This window comes from Triticum aestivum, chromosome 2B, assembly GCF_018294505.1.
Source record: "Triticum aestivum cultivar Chinese Spring chromosome 2B, IWGSC CS RefSeq v2.1, whole genome shotgun sequence".
NCBI classification, from domain to species: Eukaryota; Viridiplantae; Streptophyta; class Magnoliopsida; order Poales; family Poaceae; genus Triticum; species Triticum aestivum.
The window spans coordinates 402,327,748-402,333,747 of NC_057798.1; positions in this window are offsets into that span (position 1 = coordinate 402,327,748).

Consider the following 6,000-nt stretch of genomic DNA (forward strand, 5'->3'; position numbering starts at 1 on the left):
GTGGTACTGTAGCATGTTGTTTTGATGCTTGCAATATGCCTAGTTGCTGTTTTGGACAGATTGTTGCTATAACTTGTTTCATGTGTGTGTGTTGAACCGTTGCTCCGTTTTGAGTGTGCTCTATATGAAACTTGCTTAGAATTGCATGTAGTTTCATATTATCATGTTGCATCCTTGTTTTGGTGTGTTTGCTTGATGTGTGTATAACTTGTTTTGCTCATATCTTCTAGGCCGTAGCTCCGAACTAAATGAACTTTATATGTAACTTGACTAGAATCTCGTGTAGATCATCTTGGTGCGTTTTAACTTGCTGTTTAACAACTTGAACATAAGGTTCATTCAGATCTGGACCAATTTCGAAATATGCATATGAGGACTTACGGAAATTGTTATATGTTGTTCCCGGCCTCATTTAAACTTGCTTTGATGTGTTGCTCTTCTTTGCATCATCCCTTGCCATGAGTAGCTTCATGTAGCTTTGTCATGCATCATGCTGGTTGTGCATCATGTCTTGTATATGTGTGGTGTGTTTACTATGTTGTGTGCTTCTTCTCGATAGTTCCCGTTTCGTTGCGATCGTGAGGATTCGTTCGTCTACGCTTGGTTCGTCTTCGTGACTTCATCAGTTCGTCTACTTCATGGACTCGTTCTTCTTCCTTGCGCGATTTCAGGCAAGATGACCGCTACCCTGGATCTCACTACTATCATTGCTATGCTAGTTGTTTCGTTCTATCGCTATGCTGCGCTACCTATTACCTGTTTATCAAGCCATCCCAAATTGCCATGTCAGCCTCTAACCTTTGACACCTTTCCTACGCAAACCGTTGTTTGGCTATGTTACCGCTTTTGCTCAGCCCCTCTTATAGCATTGCTAGTTGCAGGTGAAGTTGAAGATTGCTCCATGGTGGACATGATTTTGGTTGAGATATCACAATATCTCTTATATTATTAATGCATATATATACTTGGTAAAGGGTGGAAGACTCGGCCTTTTGCCTGGTGTTTTGTTCCACTCTTGCCGCCCTAGTTTCCGTCATACTGGTGTTATGTTCCCGGATTTTGCGTTCCTTACGCGGTCGGGTGATTTATGGGAACCCCTTGATAGTTCGCTTTGAATAAAACTCCTCCGGCAAGGCCCAACCTTGATTTTACCATTTGCCTCACCATCACCTATACTCTTCCCTTGGGTCGGCCAACCCGAGGGTCATCTTTATTTTAGCCCCCCCGGGCCAGTGCTTGTCTAAGTGTTTGCCGAACTGAGCTGCCTGCGGGGCCACCTCGGGGCAACTTGAGGGTTGGTTTTACTCGTAGCTAGTCTCATCCGGTGTTGCCCTGAGAACGAGATATGTGCAGCTCCTATCGGGATTTGTCGGCACATCGGGCGGCTTTGCTGGTCTTGTTTTACCATTGTCGAAATGTCTTGTATACCGAGATTCCGAGACTGATCGGGTCTTCCTGGGAGAAGGTATATCCTTCGTTGATCGCGAGAGCTTATCATGGGCTAAGTTGGGACACCCCTGCAGGGTATAATCTTTCGAAAGCCGTGCCTGCGGTTATAGGCACATGGGAATTTGTTAATGTCCGGTTGTAGATAACTTGACACCAGATCTGAATTAAAACGCATCAACCGCGTGTGTAGCCGTGATGGTCTCTTTTCGGCGGAGTCCGGGAAGTGAACACGGTTTCTGGGTTATGTTTGACGTAAGTAGGAGTTCAGGATCACTTCTTGATCATTGCTAGCTTCACGACCATTCCGCTTGTTCTCTTCTCGCTCTTATTTGCGTATGTTAGCCACCACATATGCTTAGTCGCTGCTGCAGCCTCACCACTGTACCCCTTCCTTTTCCTATTAAGCTTTGCTAGTATTGATACCCATGGTAATGGGATTGCTGAGTCCTCGTGGCTCACAGATTACTACAACAACAGTTGCAGGTACAGGTTATGCGATGATCATGACGCGAGAGCGATGCTTGCTTGCGTTGAGTTCTTCTTCTGCTTCTTCGATCAGGGGATAGGTTCCAGGTCGGCAGCCTGGGCTAGCAGGGTGGATGTTGTTTGAGTTTCTGTTTGTGTTTCATCCATAGTCGGATGTTGCTCTTATGTATTGTGATGTTGTATTCGTGTGGCATTGTATGCCTCTTGTATGTATCCCCATCTATTATGTAATGTTGATGTAATGATATCCACCTTGCAAAAGCGTGCCAATATGCGGGTCTATCCTTGGTGGGACCTTCGAGTTCCTGTTGGATAGGGTCGCATATTGGGCATGACAACAACGCCACTTTGAAATCCAATTATCTGACGCAGAAGTCAATGAAGCGACCAAGGCTTTGTTGAATGAAAGTTGGGCAGAGTGCAGTAAAATCGGACTTAGTCCTTTCTGCACCTTCAACCAGCTGCCAGCTGTAAGTTTTGCACATAATTTTTCCAATTGAATCATGTTTTCATTAATATTATCTTCTTATAATCATCTGACTTCCATAGGCTGACTCTCCTTTTTGGAAGAAGAAGCTGCAAGACAAGTCGGCCAAGCAGACCCGGACCAAGACCAAGGTTATCAAAAAACCTGCTAAGAAGAAGATCGACCCCTCTGAGTTACTGGACTTGGATGACGATGGTGATGATGATGCGTCGGAGGTAGAACTTGATTCTCTTGGCTCATTTTTTGTACATCTCATTGACAATGACTATTATCAGGAGGAAGCGGAAGCCAGCCGTGCGGGTGACGAAGAGGTAATTGTTCTTTCCTCCGGCTCAGAATCTCTACCAAAACAAAAAACTTGACAAGCAAGCTGGAAAGTAAGGTTTTCTCATCCTTTGGCTTACTTGGATCCAAACTTTATTTTGAAGAAACCACAACATGAAGCACGCTGCACAACCCGGAACTGCGGAGGCGAGATCCTTTCCTCCGGCTTACCAAACACTCTAGCTCCCCGCAAGCATCGTCCAGCAGTCTCAATAATTTCCGACTTAACTTATCCCAAGGCGGGTGTTTCTCGACAACCTCTTAATCCTTACAACTCAAATTATCAGGGAATATCTCAATCCTCTTCTGGCGACTCAACGGGAACTGATGTCCCAGCCTTCAAACTCATGCTTGGGTAAGACTGCTAAGTCTCTGCTTTCAATTATGTACTCAATTGTTGTGTTAACCTCGTGTTATGTTTCATTCATAGAGTTATGGCAAAGCCCAACAAGAAAATTAAGGTGACAAAAACGACTGACAACCCTTCTGAACCAGAAAAGCAGTCAACAGACACCTCCTTCAACGCCCCTAAAGCCATAGCTAATGAGCCACCATTGGAAGAGCACAACGTTGTCATAGATCAGATGGATATTGATCCAGCCACCACCAAGCCGCCCAGCCCCATTAAGCCGCCAAGCCCCATCAAGCCTACTAAAAAAAGGCTGATGATGTTACCATCACTGGGCTTGGTTATACAGCGCCAGGCAATCCCACTGTCTTGTCAAAGCATAGCTCCAAGGAAGAAATTTCTGTTGCAGACAAAGGCATGTGGTCAGTCAATTTAGAGAGTTATGCCCACTTCAGTGCTCAAGAGATCCACTTTGGGTACTCGAACCGCCTGCACACAAGCTGTGACTTTGAAGCCAGCTTAGTCAACTTGATGAAGGAGCGTTTTGAGGTAACCATTACAACTTGATGAACATACTTTATCAGCCGCCAAGTCTACATGAGATGATATATTTGAATGTATTGTAGACTTTTAAATAGCCTTGTAGATCAGATCTGGTAGCCCCCAAGGGCCGGCTTATATCTTCAAGATAAGTCGAGACTTGAAATAATAATCTTTCAATTTTGCACCTGTAGCCCCCAAGGTCCGGCTTAAACTTTCAAGATAAGTCGGGACTTCAAATAGTATTGATTCAATTTTGCACCTGTAGCCCCCAAGGGTCGGCTTAAGCTTTCAAGATAAGCAGGGACTTCATTATCATATTTGTCCATAAAATCCAAGCATATAGCCCCCATGAATCGGCTATAGTCACCATAATATAGCCGGGTTTATCACAAAATTGTCTTAAAAAAGAGCAATGTGCATTAGTCCCCAAGTGCCAAGTGAAATACTTGTATTGTGCTTGGGACTTTAAAATAAGATGATTGTCACCCCGCCTATTGTTTATATCCTGCAGGCTGAACTTAATGTCAAAGAATCCCAAGTCGTCGATCTTCAAGAAAATATAAAGTCTCAGCAATCTGAAACCTCCAAGGCCAAAACAGAATTGACCACTGCATTGGCACAGATGGAAGAGCTGAAGAAGAACTTCAAGGCTGACCAGGCCGGATGGGAGACGAGAAAATAACTCTATTAAAGAGGGCCGAGGAAGCGGAAACGGCTCTTAATCCGGTGGCTGAAGAGCTTGCCGACTTAAAACGTCAAATAAACACCATGACAGCTGCCATCTTCGGTAAGTAAGATTATCTCAATTTGTTACCATTAATGAATTGCAATATCATTTCGTCAGCTTAGAGATGTACTCAGCAATGCAAGCTCTAGAATCACACACCTTGGCTTAGCATGCGCAAGAAGATGAAAGCCGCTTATACACTTATAGAGCAACTGTACACTGGTGTGCAACGAGCTATCTCTGCTGCCTCGCACAAGAAACAACCGCCGACCCTCATCAAGGACACCCGCTAGAGAAATTATCTATGCTCCCCAACAAGTTGAAGAACTGAAGAAATCAGCTGCTAGAGCTGGTGCAATCACCGCTCTAACCCGGGCTAAAGCATGGGAAGCAGATCTTGACCCGGAAGACTTGGCCATTGGTTGCCCCAGTGTCAAGGAGGACGGGTCTCCCTTCAGCGCTGATAGTTTTGCGGCGATAGCAAGAGAAATGCGCCCGCTAGCAAGCAAACTAGCTGAGGACACCAACATATCACATTATCAAGCGGTTTACGATGCTGACAACAAGAAGGTTAAAGCGCCGATCCATGAGTCCCAGGACCTTACTCCTCCAATTTGTAAGCACACTTTTGACCCTGACATTGATCCGTCAACACTTATTAGTGACGAGGCTGTATTCAAAGCTTTGACTGGGATCAATTGGGCAACCTCTGACTTCCAGCCAACGGGTGAAGAAGAGGATGATGAACTGGTGCATGATGACCCAGAGCCCTCTACCCGCCAAGGTCAAGATAAGTAAACCGCAGGCCGGCTTAGCATATGTCAGTTGAGATACGTTGCCAAAACACTTATTCTTTTGGGTCGTATGTTGCCTTGTAATAGGTTAGTTGGAAAGCAATTATCTGCCATGCCATCGCTCATGTTGATTTGCATAACACTTCTGAACCATTTTGATCTTATTTGACGATCCACTATTTATGCTCATAATTATTATCAACTTTGCTTGATCATGTTGTCATAAACCCTGCATACAAACAGAGAACAAGTGACTTGGTGGTTTACCCCAAAGCGGGTCATAATACCACACAAAAACCGCTAGTGACTTGTAACGTCCATAACCAATGCCGGTTTACTAAAACCTCATAGAATCATAACAAAAATAAATATCATACCTGTGATATTTATGTGTATTGTCGGCTTACCATGCTATATGGAGTAACATCCCAGACTCAGAGCGCAACGCTCTGTGGAATTTATTCATACTGCCGGCTTACAACACCATAGACAACAATGGCTAACATCCCAAAACTTTAGAGTACAGGATTCCAAACATATGCTCATCATACACTGGCGACTTAATGTCCAGAGCCAGGCCGGGTTAACAAAACACCAAATATTATCAAATAAAGATCAAGGCATCATGGCCTGGATAAGGTTTCAACCATATATCAATATGGCATAAATAGAAATCCCTGAAAAAGATTCAAAGGAAATAGAACACAAAATACCAAGGCATTCAAAGACTGCCAAGCCTCAACATCAAGTGTTATTCGAGGGCTGCACAGCCACTGATTTACTCCTTAATTCAAACCTGTAAGTTGGGCCTCACATGACCAATCGCCTTTTTAACTTTGAC